Source organism: Chenopodium quinoa, unplaced genomic scaffold, assembly GCF_001683475.1.
Source record: "Chenopodium quinoa cultivar QQ74 unplaced genomic scaffold, ASM168347v1, whole genome shotgun sequence".
NCBI classification, from domain to species: Eukaryota; Viridiplantae; Streptophyta; class Magnoliopsida; order Caryophyllales; family Amaranthaceae; genus Chenopodium; species Chenopodium quinoa.
Window position 1 is genome coordinate 3,117,433 of NW_018744874.1, and position 17,377 is coordinate 3,134,809.

The following is a 17,377-nucleotide window of genomic DNA, read 5'->3' on the forward strand; positions in this document are numbered from 1 at the left end:
ATTTTTCCACGAATGAAAATTATGCACATCCAATGAAAATTTATGCACATCCGATCACAGAATTATGCACATCCGTGCAAAAATTATGCACATTCGCGAGAAATCATGACCGTCCATCCAAAATCCAACGATTTAGAATGTTTTTCACACTTCTCGTTTTAAGGATTCTTCTCATTGGATCCCTCCCCTATATATATATATATTATTTGGATTGGATTGGATTTTTGGATTTCAAAATTTTCAGTCCAAATCCAATCTAAAAATCCAAGATTTTAAAATTTTGAGTCCAAAGCCAATCCAAATTTACAAAAATCAAATCCAAATTGCTTATTTGGATTGGATTGGATTGGACTTTGGATTTTTGTCCGAAATGTGGACAGCCCTAACAGTGACAGTCGCCAAGATAGTAGAGAGGGAGTGGGATAGAGGAAAGCAATAGAAAAATCTGAGAGGTGGAATAAGCACGAGGGTTCACGATATATTGGGGGCATGTATGTCATGAATTAGGCTGCTTTCTTTTTCAAGTCATTTTAGGTCAGATTATGTCTAATAAGTTTCAATCATTTCTCATAAGGTTTAATAAGTTTCAATCAGGTCTGGTCTGGTCTAGTCTGGTCTGATTAAGTGTAGTAATAAATTTCAATCCGCTCTCATTTTTTTCAATTAGTTATAATGTGGTTTTATAAGTTCCAATCAGATTTCATAAGAGTTCATAAATTTAATAAGATTTAAGGAAATTACTAGCACATATAAATAAAATTGTTGGAAACCAGATAATAGTAATAATAATAATAAACAACAACAACAACAATGTTTTTATAGGTATTGATTTTCCTAATACTTAACATATTTGATCTCGAGATATAAAACAAACCCTGATGTTTTTATAGGTATTGATTTTCCTAATACTTAACATATTTGATCTCGAGATATAAAACAAACCCTGGACCATATATCATTGATAATTTTTTCCCATCTCCTTTTTTTTTATAGAATAAATATAGATATTTTAAAAAATTTGATTAAAAAGTAACGGATATAAATAAATTAATAAAAAAATTGATTAAATTTGTGAAAGTTGTTTTTTTCTTTTGATTCAAAGTGTCACAACTTGAAAAAACCGACATATCATAAGTAAAGCTGAATAAGTAATGTTTATTATTGACACCTTGAAAATATATTTAGTGTTAGAACTTTAATAACAAATATGCAATTATTTATTTTAATTTATTTATAAGTTTTTCTCTCTTAATTTTATACTTTTCAATTGGATTTCAAGTCTCATAAGGTCTAATCAAGTTTGACAGATCTGATCAAAGGAAATTAGGTTTGATCGGGGCTTATAAGTTTTAATTAGGTTTTATGGTCAATCGGGTATGATCAAGGCTTATCAATTTTAATTAGGTTTCATCGGGGCTATAAGGGTCAATCAGGTTTCACCCACTACTACATTTTTGATCAAATGCAACGGCCTAATAAAGGCTAATACAACGGTATTTTAATTGCCGTTGCAATAGAGTAGGCTAATGCAACGAATTCAGCACTAATGTTCTAAGAGGTAGAGCTATTACAACGGCTCTAACGAACCTTGGCATTAGCCTAGATATTTCAACAAAAAGGGAAGCTGATGCAACGGTATGTGATTATGAGTAGGAGGCGCGCCGAAAATTTCAGCTTCCCTCTACTTTTTTTGCCCAAATATTTTGAACCCTTACACGTGTTACTATTCCAAGGGCAAAAAAGAAGGAAAAAAATAGAAAAGCAAAAGAACTCTGTAGGTTGTACTACCATTTTCTCACATTTTGTACTACCATTTTACCCAATTCTCCATTTTCCCCAATTCACATTTTCCCCAATTCTCTTACTATCAATTTCTATTACATCAATTAAGCAATTTTAATTAAGCAATTTCAAAAACTTCAAATTCTCAATTTTCCCCAATTCTCCATTTTTGAGGCCATAAATTACTCAAAAATTCTGAGAGGAAAATTACTTATAATTTCTTGAAAATTCTGAGAGGAAAACTAAGCAAAGAAATCTGAGGAAGTAGACAAAGGCGGCACTCAAGCGGTGGCTGGTTGCTCGAACTTCAGGCGACGGCTGGTTGGTCGAACTTCAGGCGGTGTAATTTTAGTGGAGAAATCCCATTTTCATCTTGCATGTCCCTTCCTTGTGGATAATATCTCGAATTTCAGTTCAAGGTATACAACGAAATTTCGTTTCTAAGATTTATTAATTGAAATTTTTGTTGTTGCATTTTGATAAATTAAATTTGAAGTTTTTACTGCTGTTTTTGGGAATTTGTATTTGAGGCCATGGAAGATGGAATTACTTGATTCTTTGAGTTCGAATTTCAGGGTTTTTTTCCTCGAATTTTACTGGGAAAATGCTATACATTGTTGGGCTATGTTGGGTCGAATTTCTAGTTGTTTTTGCTCGAATTATATGGGAAAAAATGCTGTAATTTTCTGGTGTATATTGTGCTCGAAATTTGGGGTGTTTTTGCTCGAATTTAATGGGTTTCTTTTAGCAGTATTGATTTTCTCCCCTCTTGTATGCCTTGTTTGTCTTTTTGTATCACTATACCCCTCATGGTTTTTCTCTTATCTGTGGTTCCATTCTATCTTTTCCTCTTTTTGGTAGTATGGTACAATTTTTATCAATAGTCACATTTATTTTACTACTATTAGGCTTGATATTTAAAAATAATATTGTTGTTGGTATCTTGGAAAATCGGGTGAAATTGTTTCATGGAAGAAATATAAACTGTCAAAAGAAATTATACGGAGTAAATAGCTGTGGAGGGAGGAGCTTGCTGTTTGTTTATTTGAAAAGTTGTTCATGATTAATTTGGGTGGGGAAATAAGGTTTGTGGACTGGTTTTAAATTACCTTTTATTATTGTAAGGAAAGAAGAAGATGGAAACTTATGTAAGACTTATGAATAATTTTTGCTACATGTGGGTTTTTTCTTTGATCTTGAGATCTGATTTGTCAATCTGTGCCACACAGTTTTAGGCATCGTGTCTTTCTTTTTCATTATTGGACTTGAACATGTTACTAGACTTGGTCGTATTGATCAAGTTTCCTTGTGAATTTGTTTTGAATTCGTGAATTTTTTTGTTTGCTCAAGTAATTTGGGTTTGGATGAGAATTGATTTCCAACCGAGCTTTTTGTCTTCTCATTACGATTTATGATATATTTTTATTTGGATGAGATGATGTATAGATATGGTGTGTTTGTTTTGGTTTCTGTCAGTTGCTGGTTCTAGCAGCTTTGTTTGTTGGAGTATATTGGTAATTTGTTGACGATTTATGATATATTTTTATTTTCAAATAAAATATATATTTGTCATGGAAATGTATGTCTGAAAATGCACTTATGTATCACAACTCATGAGTCATGATTACAATTCAAATTGTGTAGCACAAGTTGATTTTTAGACTAGTTCTCTTTCTTCCTGGTGGTTGTAAAGCAGATTTACTGTCCGTTCTTTCTAATTGATTAAAGTGACTCTCTTAATTCTTAGTGAATTGATTAAATTTTTTTACTGTAAAAATTAAGTAAAGTAACCCTCTTAATTCTTACCCTAAGGTATGGCTCCAAAGGAGCATCTAGTGCGCCACATCTTCTCGTTGACCAAAATGGGCAATCTTCTAAATATGGGGCCACAATTAATCAGGTAACATAAATTATTTTCTGTTGCTTCTATCTAGCTTTAGTTTATGCTGCTGACCTGATTCTACCGTAGCTTCTGTTGAAATGTTGCTGCTGTTGATGTATTTTTCTGATGACCACTGTTGCTTTTTTGTTTTTTTTTTTCTGTTTATGGTTGATGCTTTTGTTGTTTGCTGTTGCTTTTTATTATTGTATGTTGCTGTTGTTGATGTTCATGCTTTTGGTTGGTTTTGTCTGCCTTACACTTCCCCCCTTTTTTCATTTATATACACAAGTCCCCAAACTGATTTGGTGGCTGGTTTTGTCTTCACTTGTTGCACAACTCATCAATTGTTGTTGCCCTGTTCTGTACCCCTGACCAGCTGCTGTAGTGGTGCCATGGTGCTACCTTTTCTCCTTCTGCTGTATCTGTAATCTTCTACAATTATTTATTTCTCTCCGCTTTTGTTATGGCTAGTTTTTCTGCAATTTAATTAACTTGGTTTGTTATTTGTATTTGATTCAATTGATAGCTGGGATTTTGGATTTAGGTTTGTGTTCTATAGTCTATACCGTAATAATACAAAGTCAATCGATCACTGAAGGTCACTTAAGGGAAATTAGTTGTTAGATATACCCTAGAATACTTGGAATCCCTAAAACAACAATTTTCCTTACCAAAACAGACTACAAGGGGGATGTGAAACAAGTATTCTTTGAAAAGGATACATTAGCACCGAAACTCTGAAGGCATATAAACTCCTACCATGTTGCTCACCTCCTTAGTGGAGTACTAATGACTGTTGTTTGCTTGTTGAGGGTTCCCTGTTTCCAAGTCATGATTCTTCTACCTCATAGTGTACACCTTCAATGGTGGTTGTACGGTTTGGTTGATTCATCACACATCACTTTCTTATATAATCTGTCAAAAGCAATAGTTAGTTATTGAATACTACAATTGTTGTGCTTTATGAGTTTCCTTGATTCAGTTCTATTATTTAGTTATATTATTTTTCTATTATTTTTCTATTATTTTATTCTATTTTACGTGTAGGTGCATGGCGAGCAAAATGGAGATGAAGTATAGTGACTAGATGACTAGTCATCTAAAAAATGGTGCAAATATGTTGGCGACTCCTATATTCTATTAAGTTCAAGTCTGTGAAGATTTGGAAATTTCAGCTTATATATATGTTGGAATTTGTATTTTGGACGATTAAATTAATTATATAACTTTAGTTTAGTAGGGTGTCATACCGAAAACAAGCAAGTAATATTTTGTAATGTACGTATTTAGCATTATAATTATTATATATAAATTTAATGATATTTTGTTTCTGTTGTTAGTATATTTAGATTTGTAGTGACTAATTAGTGATTTACAACTAATATAACTTACTCATATAATATTATATTACCGTTTCATTCCAAAAAATAATAATAATAATAATACCGTTGCAGTAGATACGTACTCCATATATCGTTGTATTAGCTTCATCCGTTGCATTAGGTGCCAATTTCATCATAATTATTAGTCAGAAATCTATTGCCACGGATAATTTATGCCGTTGTATCAGGTATTGAGCTAATGCAACGGATCATAGACGCCGTGGCATTAGGTGTCATATACCGTTGCATTAGACCTACTGCAACGCCAGCAGATGCCACGGTACATGGCCGTTGCAGTAGGCCTAATGCCACGGATTTTGACGCCTAATGCAACGGAATTGGGGGTTGCAATAGGTCAAAAATGTTGTAGTGACCAATTCTAATCAGGGTCTATCAGGTTTTAACAGTTCTGAACAGGTTAGGTTAGGTCAATCCTACCTATAGGGTCATTTTCCTACCTAATTAGGTTCTTTTATGTCCATTTGATGTGATTTTAGGTTACTTTTCACTTTTGTGTTCGAATTGGGTTAGTATGTGGAATTTGGTGCAAAAAATTAGGTGTTTTTGGGTCGTTTCCAGTGCTTATAATGTAAATCCTATGCTATAATGTGTATTTGAGCCCTTTGCAGGTACTTTGGAGGTTATATTGGAGTGTTGGGGTCATGTGCCGACTCTTGACTTCCAAAAAGCTAGTCAATCACGTGCACCACTTCCCTCGCAATACATCGCAAGGCAAGTCAGGCTTCACTTGACCTTGGCACTTCACTCTTGTGCCTATGAAATCTCGTACTTGGTAAGACACACTTGTACCTAGTGCCTTATGTTAGCCTCACTCTAAGTAGATGGATGTTATTGAAAGAGAACACTCAAGTATTTGGGAAAAGGATACTCGCATTACTCACACGAATAGTTTACAATGTGGAACTCTCTAAATGTACTCTCTCTAATTATTTGCACAAATGAACCTAGGTGCCTATTTATAGGCCACCACTACAACAACCCTAAAATTCTATAACATTGCTAACCTCCTCAAACGAAGGGTCTAGACCTACACATCCTAGAACTTTCTAGACTAATTCCACTTGTGCATAAGGGCCCTTATGCGCTCCATGCGCACATCGCCCAGTGGGCCGAGTGTCACTTCGTGATAGGACACTTTAATCCTTCAGAGCGTCCACTATAACCCTATTTTGGCCAAATTTCATATATTCATTAAGGGCATGATTGTAATTAATTCGCCTCCAAAGTACCTATAGGGGCTCAAACTAATACAAGTCGTAGCATAGGAATCACATAAAGCACATCAATTATGACTTGAAAACACCCAAATTCTACCAAATTCCTAGGCTAAGACTACTAAAAGAGTGAAAACTAACCTAACCTAACCTTAGAAGACACTAAATGGACATAAAAGAGCCCTAATTAAGTAGGAAAATGACTATGTAAGTGGCCCTCTGAGCCACTTATCACTGAGGCATTGTCAGCTTTTGTGAGAAGTAATAAGCCATCCATAAACATCATGTGGGTGTTGATAACTGATCCCACAAGCCAACACGAGTCCTTTCGACACATTTTGTCCTCACTCATGTGCACCGTAAGAAACTTCCCATGAGGTCACCCATACCAAGACTACTCCCAACCAAGCACGCTTAACTGCGGAGTATCTTAGCATATGAGCTCCCTAAAAGGAAGATGCATCTTGTTGGCATGAGTAGCTCATCAAATTTTATTAAACCAATCTCATGGGTGTTACACTTCTTAGTTGGGAAAGTCTTAGTAGGGTAGCCATTGATCATCACTGAATAGGAAACAGTAGTCACACAACTCGTCACCCAAGTTACAAATCTATGAGGAAATCCAAGTTCATATAACATTGATTTTAGGTTTGGCCAATTAATAGAACCATAGTTTGTTTGGATCTATAATGTTTAACATACATAAGGTTTTGAAGTTTGGGGATAAGTGATATAAAGGTACAATTCCACTGTCTAGCCATTTGGCCAGTCTTGAAAAGGTCATGTATGGTTACTAGAATCCATTTCACTATTTGACTTCATTAGCTTTGTTTTAATCCAATTCATCTCTAATTGATTCTATTTGGTTTGTTTGAATTTGTTTTACTTCTATTTGATTCCATTAGCTTTGTTTGAATTCGTTTCTCACTTTTTTAAAATCAATTTGCTTTGTGGAATCCGTTTCACTTCTATTTGATTCCATTTCCTTTGTTGAATTCGTTTCACTTCTATTGCATTCCATTTGCTTTGTTTGAATATGTTTCGCTTCTATTTGATTCCATTCGGTTATTGGAATACGTTTCACTTCTATTGGATTTCATTTGCTTTGTCTGAACCCTTTTCTCTTCTATTTGATTACATTTGGTTTGTTTGAATCAGTTTCACTTCTATTTGATTCCATTTGTTTTGATTGAATCTATTTCACTTTTATTTGATTCCATTTGCTTTGAGGAATCCGTTTCTCTTCTACTTGATCACATTTACTTTGTTTGAATTAATTTCACTTCTATTGGATTCCATTTGCTTTGTTTAAATCCTTTTCACTTCTATTTGATTTCATTTGCTTTGTTTGAATCCGTTTCACTTATATTTGATTCCATTTGATTTGTTTGAATCCATTTTACTTTTATTTAATTCGATTTGCTTGGTTTGAATCCGTTTCACTTCTATATTTATTCCATTTGGTTATTGGAAATTGTTTCATTTCTATTGGATACCATTTGCTTTATTTTGAATCTGTTTCACTTCTACTTAAGTCCATTTAGTTTATTTGAATCAATTTCAATTCTATTTTTTGCTATATGCTTTATTTGAATCTGTTTGACTTCTATTTGATTCCATTCATTTTGTTTGATTTGCTTTATTTAAATCCATTTCACTTTTATCGGATTCAATTTACATTGTGGAATTGGCAGATTCACTTCTGTTTGATTCCATTTGCTTTGTTGGAATCCGTTTCACTTCTATTTGATTCCATTTGCTTTTTTGAATCTGTTTCACATCTATATAATTCAATTTTCTTTGTGGAAATAGATTCACTTTTAATTTATTTCATTTGCTTTGTTTGAATGGTTTTGACTTCTATTTGGTTATATTTGCTTTGTTTGAATTTGTTTGACTTTTATTGGAATCAATTTGCTTTGTTTCAATATGTTTCACTTCTATTCGATCCCATTTTATTTTTTTAAATTCGTTACACTTCTATTTGCTTCCATTTATTTTTTTTTGGAAAAATTTCAATTTTATTTATTCCATTGTATGAATTCATATCAATTCTATTAGGTTCCATTTGCTTGGTTTGAATCCGTTTCACTTCTATTTGATTCCATTTAAATATTGGAATCTGTATCACTTCTCTTTAATTCCACTTGCTTTCTTTGAATTTGTTTCACCTCTATTTGATTGCATTTGCTTTGTTTGAATCTGTTCATTTCTATTTGGTTCCATTTGCTAATACATTTCACTTCAATTTTATTCCATTTGATTTGTGGAATCCATTTCACTTCAATTTGATTCCATTTGTTTTATGGAATCGTTTCACTTCTACTTGATTACATTTTCTTTGTTTGAATTCGTTTGACTTCTATTGGATTCCATTTGCTTTGTTTGGATCCATTTCACTTCTGTCTAATTCTATTTGCTTTGTTTGAAATTGTTTCACTTATATTTGATTCCATTAGCTTTGTTTGAATCCGCTTCACTTCTATTTTCTTTGTTTGAATTTGTTTCACTTCTCTTTGATTCCATTTCCATTGTTTGAATTTGTTTCACCTCTATTTGATTGCATTTGGTTTGATTGAATCCATTTCACTTCTATTTGATTCCGTTTGTTTTTTTTTCCACCACCATGTGTGGCAAGGTGCATAGGAAGGCCCATCATTGAGTGACAAGGTGTCCGCTCGATTACAGTAGCAAAACAAAATTGGAGAGAATAAAATCCTCCTTTAATGTTTTGAGAACGGATTGACTTCCATGTAAAGTGCCTAGTTTTGCACCTGACTCCATGTAATGGTCTTGTGGATTCGGGGAAGATGGGTCACTGTGATGGTATGACATCATCAACAACACACATTCGTGGCAGAAATCTGTTTTGAGGGTCTTTGCAACAACATATTAATTAAAATACCATGCAAAACAATATATATAACAATATTAGTACAAAAGTTGTTATATTATGTTATTCACAATGCAATATTGATTTTTTAAGATCCTTATATCAAAGATTATAATACATGAAATATTAAATTTTTTACATGATTGTATGTGAAACAATAGAAATTCAATTTTTAATACTTTATAACATGAGATATGGTGATGAAAGCGATTTAAAACATGATGTGCTAACAATAATGATAATGATAATAGTGATAATATAAACAGTAAAAGTTGAATTTTTGGGGCATGCTCAGAAAACTCACGACTATCGGCGTGAGAAACTAGCAGTGCTCTTAAGTAAAATATTGTTTGTAACACCCCCAAATTTCATATTCAAAAGGTATAATGATTGCGGAAGCATAAATTAAAATTTAGGGGTATTACCCCATATTTAGGGTCACAATTCCTAAATGTGAGGCTATTATTCAACCCTCCTCAAGAAACAAGTATTGATCAAAGACTCACATCCATGGTCTTAATTTTTCATTTTACATTGACTATATATGGCCCTCTGATGCACGGAAACTCTTTTGAGGGTTCGCATTTCCTGTTTCCAACACCTTTTCGTTTCAGACATTTGTGGAAACTTTTCCGAAGCTCTAATTTATATTTAATAATGCATGCAAAACATAGGTATTTGAATAACATGAGCAAACTCAAGTTATTATTATTTGCAAAATATATAGATTTTTTTACCATTTATGATATGGACAAAAATCACATATTACTAGTGTACCAGAATAATGCCGTCATCAACCGGCCTAATGATCGCGGTCACACAACTCAGGCCCCACCAACCGCGGCCAACCAAGTCAGATATCACCTGGCTTGAACCAGGTAAATATATGCACGGCAAAACCAGTAACTCCCCTAAAAGCAAAACCATTAAAGCCCATGTGCTTAGCACCCACTAAGCCCACTTGCCTTACAACCACTAAGCCCACTTGCGCCTACTATGGCCTATATATATCTAATGAAACCCTCATAAAAAGGCAGCTACACACACATAAAAAGAACACTCTCAACACACAAGAAAACTTACTCTCTCTCAAATATCAGAAACCTCAAATACATCTACCCGCTTCCCCTAATACAACTGCATTTATACATTAACATAACTCATCTCTTAGACAAACATCTGACTTTATCATCGGAGAGGTTTTCCTCGGATACACCTCCGAGGGTAGTTCACGTTTATTCTGTGCAGACATTCAAGGTCCAAGTACTTTGGTAGCAGCTCAGTAGACTGACTACGCCCGCAACATCATCACCGAATCCAACAGGAACAGTTGGCGCTAGAAGGAGGGTCTCTAGAAAGTCACATCTTTTAGTTGCCAAAGTACCTCCGTCTGCCACAAGAATAATGTCTCAGATCAACAATGAAGAAGGAACGGACGAGTCGTATGACCCGTCACGTGCTTGGAACCAAGAATCCGTACCTGGAAGTGTCACGGACCAACCCTCTCCATCTGAAGTCGCTCATGCTTATGACATAATAAGACGAGCATAACGGCTATCAGAGGACCAGTCATTCCGCACACCAACTGCTACACAATCCGGCACCACATCGAAGAGAACCCCTAATACACCCAAAAAGCGATCTGCCAGCCATAAATCTATTAATCAGGATGATCCAATCCGGCGTCCTCTTTTCGAAAAAAAACATACCCAGGGACGCTCAACCCAACAGAGCAAAGCCAGAGGTCAGGTGGACGGCGAAGTTCACCCGCCGCCAGCTGTAGCAGCCACCCCATCAAAAACCGAATCAGATGTGGCTGAGCCCTACATACCTCTAGGCATAGAGCAACAACCCATGTACCGCTTGCCAACTAATTCACCGTTTGCGGTACCCCTATTATTGGAAAAGACAGCGCGGGCAAAGATACCCCCAACATTAAAGTATGACGGCGCGGGTGATCCCACTGACCATGTCCATTCTTATAAAGGCCATATGTACCTTTTTCTATACACGGACGCCACCTGGTGCAAATACTTTCCCACTACGCTCACCGGCCCTGCCCAAGCATGGTTCAAAAGCCTACCGCCCGGATCTATCTACAGCTTCGAACAGTTGACCTCTGCGTTCACCAGTCACTTTGTCAGCAACCGCAGAAGGGAAAAGACTTGTGTAGAATTGTTTTCTGTACGTCAAATTCCGGGTGAATCTCTACGTGACTACCTAGACAGATTCAATAAAGAGGCTGTTACAATCCCAGAACTACCCCAACAGATGGCCATGTTTGCACTGCAAAGTGGGATGCAGCCATGTGATTTCCTCAAGTACCTCAATATAAAGAAAATAAAGTCCTTAACCGAAGGGTTAACCAAAGCTGATGAATTCATCCAAGCTGAGGAGCTAGAGCGGGTAGAAGAGAATAGAGTGCAAAAGCCACCTGCTAAAGCACAACCACCATACGTCGTACCAGCCGCCCCCAGAAAAGAGCCAGCGGCATATCCCCAGCCAGCCTTGCAACCACAGAAGAGAGAATCGCCCAATGTTAACATCCTTGACAGCAGCTTTCAAAAGTTCTCCATATATACTCCGCTAACAGCATCCTGATAAGTGGCTTTTATGTCAATTTTAGGGTGTTTATTGAGTCGTTTTCTGGCTTATTTTCCAATAATTTAACCCTTTTTAGTCTTTATTTCACTTATTTGCTTACTCTCGTCTTTTGTCTTTTAATTTGAGTAATTTTGTAGTTTTTAATAGTTTTTAGTTTAATTCCGTAATTTATTTATGTTTCTTATTTTCTAATGTTTTAAGTCTTGGTTTAATGGTTTTAGTTAATAATAATAGTCTCACTATTCACTTTCTTTTAGTTTTAAGTTTGTTTTCTTAATTTAATTTTATTTCATTTAATTTTATTATTTTCCTCTTGTTTTATTTTATTTTCATTTTATTTTATTTTTATCTTGTTCCAATCCCTCGTGTTTTGTTGTTTTTGTAGGAGTGCTCGGGTCAAAGCTCGCGTTTCAAATTTAGAGTCAAATCCGAGTTTCGGAGTCAAATCAAACTCACAATTTCTCCCTCTAAACTCCCCTGCTCCAGCACCTTTCCCTGCTTGCTTATTCTACACCACACCTTTCCTTAACCTCCACCACACACCAAACTCCACCAACAGCTCCCCTGCATTCCCTCCAACTCATTTACCACCGTCACCCACCATCTCCAACCTCCACTTCACTCGCTGCCCAAAACACCCCCTACTTCACACCACATCACCAGCTCCAACTTTCACGCATTCCCACACCCAGACCACCTCCAATCACCACCGCAACAACTACAACAGCAGCCCGGAACTCAAACACCGAGCCGCAGCGCAGCCCACCGCCGCAAACCAGCAACCACCCACAACATCTCCACCGTCCACAACAACAGCCAGAACTCACCACCACCTGCCACGCATTCCCACACCAAAATCACCACAGCGCCACCACCATTTCACACCCCCTGTTCCACCGTCACACCATCCACGCAGCTGCCGCAATAACTGCACCAATTGTTAATCACAGCCATCACAATCACCACAGCATCACCAAAAAACAACCCCTGTGACCCGCATCCACCACCGCAACTAAACCGCACTAATCGCAACAAATAGGCAGCAACAGAGCAGCGGTTGCCTCGCCAATTGCAGCAACCCAGATAACCGCGGGCGCGACCTCTTTAGCCGCGGGCGCGGGGATCTGTTTTCCAGCCTTGCCCAAGTTTCGGTAGATGCCGAGGAGATGCCTAGCCGCGGCCGCTCCAATTTTTCGGGGGTATTTGTACGGAATTAATGAGCTTCAACGGTCGCGATTGCTTCAACTAATCTAACGGCTGCGATATAATGATGCTTGATGGTGATAATGCTATTGAAATTGATGAACGGTGGTGATGATGGTTGATGATGAAATGAGAGCAGCCAAATGAAATGGGTGGAATCGGGTCTGATTGTTTTGTGTTGGCCTGTTGGGGAGGGGTTTTATTTTACTTTACTTCTTTTTATTTTATTTTATTTTATTTCTATTCTCTTTTTATTTCTTTTATTTGTTATTTTATTTTCTTTATTTGTTTTCTTTTATTTTCTTTATTTTTATTAGCTTGTAATATAAATACCCCTTTTGGGGGTTAATACTCTCTTAACTTTTAACAACTTTCATTACCCTAGATTAGATTAGTTTAGTCTCTCTTTTATTTTCTCTCTCTCTTAGTTTTAGGAGTAGTTTAGGGTTCTTAGTTTTTAGAGAGAGAAAGTGAGAAAAATCAAAGAAAGATTGGAGCTTTTGAAGATTGTTTGGTGACAAAAGCAATTGAAAGAAAGATTCATCAATTAATGAGCATTTCTCACCTTCTCTCCTCTATTTATTGCTTTCATTTATTGCTTTTGCTTTCATTAGTTTAATCTTTGTTTTTAACTTGTTAATTAGTTGTTAATCTTTGTTTAATTCTTGTTTATTTGTCCTTAATGCTTAGTTTAATTTCTTATTTTGCTAGTTTCTTTTGGAATTTCATGTTTTATTTTGATATGTTATTAGGCTAGGTTTTTAATCTAGGGAAAGGGGATGAATGGGATATTGATGTTTTTAATTGATTAATTGTGTTTAGATTGTTATTGATGCTTAATTTGTGGATATGGATGATGGCTTTATTGCTTAGGGTCAATCTAGCTAATTGTCCCTTTGATGTTTATCATGCTCTTAATTAACTGTGCGGGAGTGAGTTAATTGAGGGTATAAATTCATCCATGTTTAGGCTAATTTAGTTGCGCGGGAGTGAATTAATCTAGTCGAGTTAATTAGCATGTTTGATTGTGCGGAAGTGAGTTAAATGTGTTAATTTCTCCCTATTAAGCTATTGATAATTAATGCACTTTTGGTTGTTTGAACTCATCAATATGCCTCGATTCCCCTATCCCTATTGCTTTTATCGCTTGATTTTATATTGTCTTACTTGTGTTACTTTATCTTCTTTCCAAACCTCATATCCGGCCTAGTTGTTTAATCGACTTAAATCATTGACACTTAGTCCTTGTGGTTCGATCCTTTGCTTGCCCCTATACTTGTATTAGGGTAGTAAAGTGTTTATAAATATTGTTTGATTAGGAGGAGATAGTTCGCGACCTATTTACTTACTTACTTATCACATCCCGTCGGAATATATTTATAATGAACAGAAACGACTCAAGGTGGAGGAGACCCCCCAGACAAGAAATGGTCGGGAAGAATTCGGACAAGTATTGTGACTTCCACGAATGCCGAGGTCACTCAACAGAGGAGTGCAATCAGTTGAAGAATAATATCGAAGACCTCATCCGGAATGGCCACTTTACGCAATATAAGTCATGGGTGAATTCTTATAGGAATAATAGCAACGCGGGGAGAAATAACCAACAAGGCAGACCCCCATTACCACCTGTTAGAGCGCAACCCACACTCTTAGGACCTGGACCAGGAGCAGCCAGCTAGACAGGATAATAGACTCGGACCCACAAACAATCGTGTCCAGTCAGGACCTGATATATTCGTGATATACGGATCAACATCCACCCTTAGCAACAACTAAAACAAGCTGCGACAGTTGACCGATTAGGTGAACTACAACCGATATGTAGATCCAAAAGAATATTCCCTAAGTATTCCAGACCTCACCTTCACCAAAAAGGATTGTGCCGGAGTTACATACCCGCACAATGACCCCCTCGTTGTAACTATCGACATAGCTAACCGAGCGGTTCATAGAGTGCTCATAGACAGTGGTAGCTCCGTAAATGTCCTCTTCAAAAGTACTTTCGATCAGCTAAGTATCGGAGATGAATACTTAACTAGTTGTCATCCCCGGTTACTGGATTCACCGGACAAGTTGTGATACCGGCAGGAAAAATACCTTTACTAGTGACTATCGGGCGACACGCGTCTTCAAGAACTCAAATGATAGAATTTTTAGTAATAGACGTACCCAGCCCATACAATGTTATCATGGGACGGCCATTCATGAATGACATGGAAGGAGTAGCTTCCACACTCCATCTCACATTCCTGTTCATCACTAATGAGAAGATAGTGGGACAGTTACAAGGGAACCAGCAAGTAGCCAGGAGCTGTAACCTGACCTCACTAAAACAACCCAAGGTAGGAGAAAAACGATCCCACAACACTGTAAAGCCAGAAAACCTACCTGAGCCTGATGCACGAACAATGGCGGTCGATTCACTCTGACGTCTTTGCCTACTCAGCAGATGAAATGCCCGGTATACCGCCGTCGGTCATATCACACCACTTGAGTATAGACCCAGCCATAAAACCAATACAACAGAGACGACGGTCTTTTTCCTTTGAGAAAAACAGGGCAATACAAGAGGAAGTGGATAAACTATTAACCGCTGGATTCATAGAACCGTGTAGATACCCAGAGTGGTTAGCCAATGTAGTGATGGTACGCAAAAATAATGGCGGTTAGAGAATGTGCGTTGACTTCACCAATCTTAACAAAGCATGTCCCAAAGATTGTTATCCATTGCCCAGGATAGACGAACTAGTGGACTCCACCAGCGGGCATGCAATGCTTAGCTTCCTTGACGCCTTCTCCGGCTACCATCAAGTGTTTATGCACGAGTCGGATAAAAAGAAAACGACATTTATCACTAACAATGGTGTTTATAACTACAAAATGATGCCTTTCGGTTGGAAGAATGCCGGTGCTACTTACCAGCGCCTGGTCGACAATGTTTTCCAGTCACAAAAAGGCTGCAACCTGGAAGTCTATCTAGATGACTCTATTGTCAAAAGCATCAAAGAACAGGACCATATAACTGATCTACAAGAGACTTTTGCAAGTCTGCAAAAGTACAACATGAAGCTCAACCCAAAGAAATGTGTATTCGGAGTTGCAGCAGGAAAGTTTTTGGGTTTTATGGTTAGTGAACGGGGTATAGACACTAACCCGGATAAAGTTCAAGCAGCCATAAATCTGCCGGAGCCCACATGCATTCGGGATGTCCAAAGGTTAACCGGCCGTATGGCGGCCCTATCACGTTTCATATCGCGGTGCGCGGAAAAAGCCCTCCCATTTTTCAAAGTACTTAAGGGTAATAAAACCTTCATATGGGAAGTTGAGAAGCAAGAAGCTTTCCAAAAACTCAAAACACACCTATCCTCACTTCCAACCTTGACTAGGCCCATAGAAGAAGATATTTTGTATCTGTATATATCAATCAACCCGTCTGCTTTGGGTGTTGTCCTAGTCAAGGAGGAAGCAGGGCAACACCGGCCGATATACTTCGTCAGTCATACCCTGAATGATGCGGAGACAAGATATCCGACTATCGAAAAAACTGCATACGCCATCATAATAGCGGCCAGAAAACCGCGCCCCTATTTTGATGCAAATCAAGTCGTTATCCTCACCAACCTACCCTTAGAAAAAGCCATGGAAAAACTTGATAAATCAGGATGGATAATTCAGTGGGCATTAGAGCTAACCAGTTTCGGAATCAAGTTCCAACCTCGCCCAACTATAAAAGCCCAGGATCTAGCAGACTTCTTGTCCGAATGCTCATGCCCGGAAGTATTAGAACAAGTTGGAGAACCATGGCATATCATGACAGATGGAGCAGCCAATGTCAACGGTTGCGGGGCAGGAATAGTCATCACCACACCCGACAAGCTAGACATACAATGTGCGCTTAAATTTCAGTTTGCTGCCACCAACAACGAGTCAGAGTACGAAGCAATCATAGCCGCTTTACGTCTTGCTGTCCTCTTCAAGGCTCAAAATATCATCCTACAAACAGATTCCAAACTAGCGGCCAAGTAGATTAGCGGGGAATTTGAAGCCAAGGGGGATTTAATAATTCAATATCTGGAGCAAGCAAAGGATCTCATATCCAAAATACAGAAGGTACAGATACAGTTGATACCAAGAGAAGAAAACACTCATGCTGATGCGTTAGCAACTTTTGCCGCGTCACGTTCACCCGCCCTTGGCCACTCCTTCTTTTTCGAAACCGCATCCAACCGCAGCATCGAAACACAGTCAAATAGTCTACTCCAGTTGGACCAGGAACCTTCTTGGATGGACGACATCTTGAAGTATAAAGAAACAGGTACCTTACCTAATGACAAGCGGGCAGCAAGGAAAATCAAAACAAAGGCAAACAAATTCTGCCTGATAGACAAACAAC

At 37.4% G+C, this 17,377-nt stretch overlaps 1 protein-coding gene and 1 long non-coding RNA gene across 3 annotated transcripts in view; one reads left to right on the plus strand and one right to left on the minus strand.

The window, feature by feature from the left end:
• LOC110705230 overlaps positions 1-17,377 on the minus strand; it is a 44,584-nt gene that overhangs the window by 14,434 nt on the left and 12,773 nt on the right. The window lies entirely within an intron of this gene.
• LOC110705231 lies at positions 1,721-4,979 on the plus strand. The gene is made up of 3 exons (XR_002508055.1): positions 1,721-2,201; positions 3,595-3,682; positions 4,712-4,979. It is a non-coding gene; the product is annotated as an uncharacterized LOC110705231 (long non-coding RNA).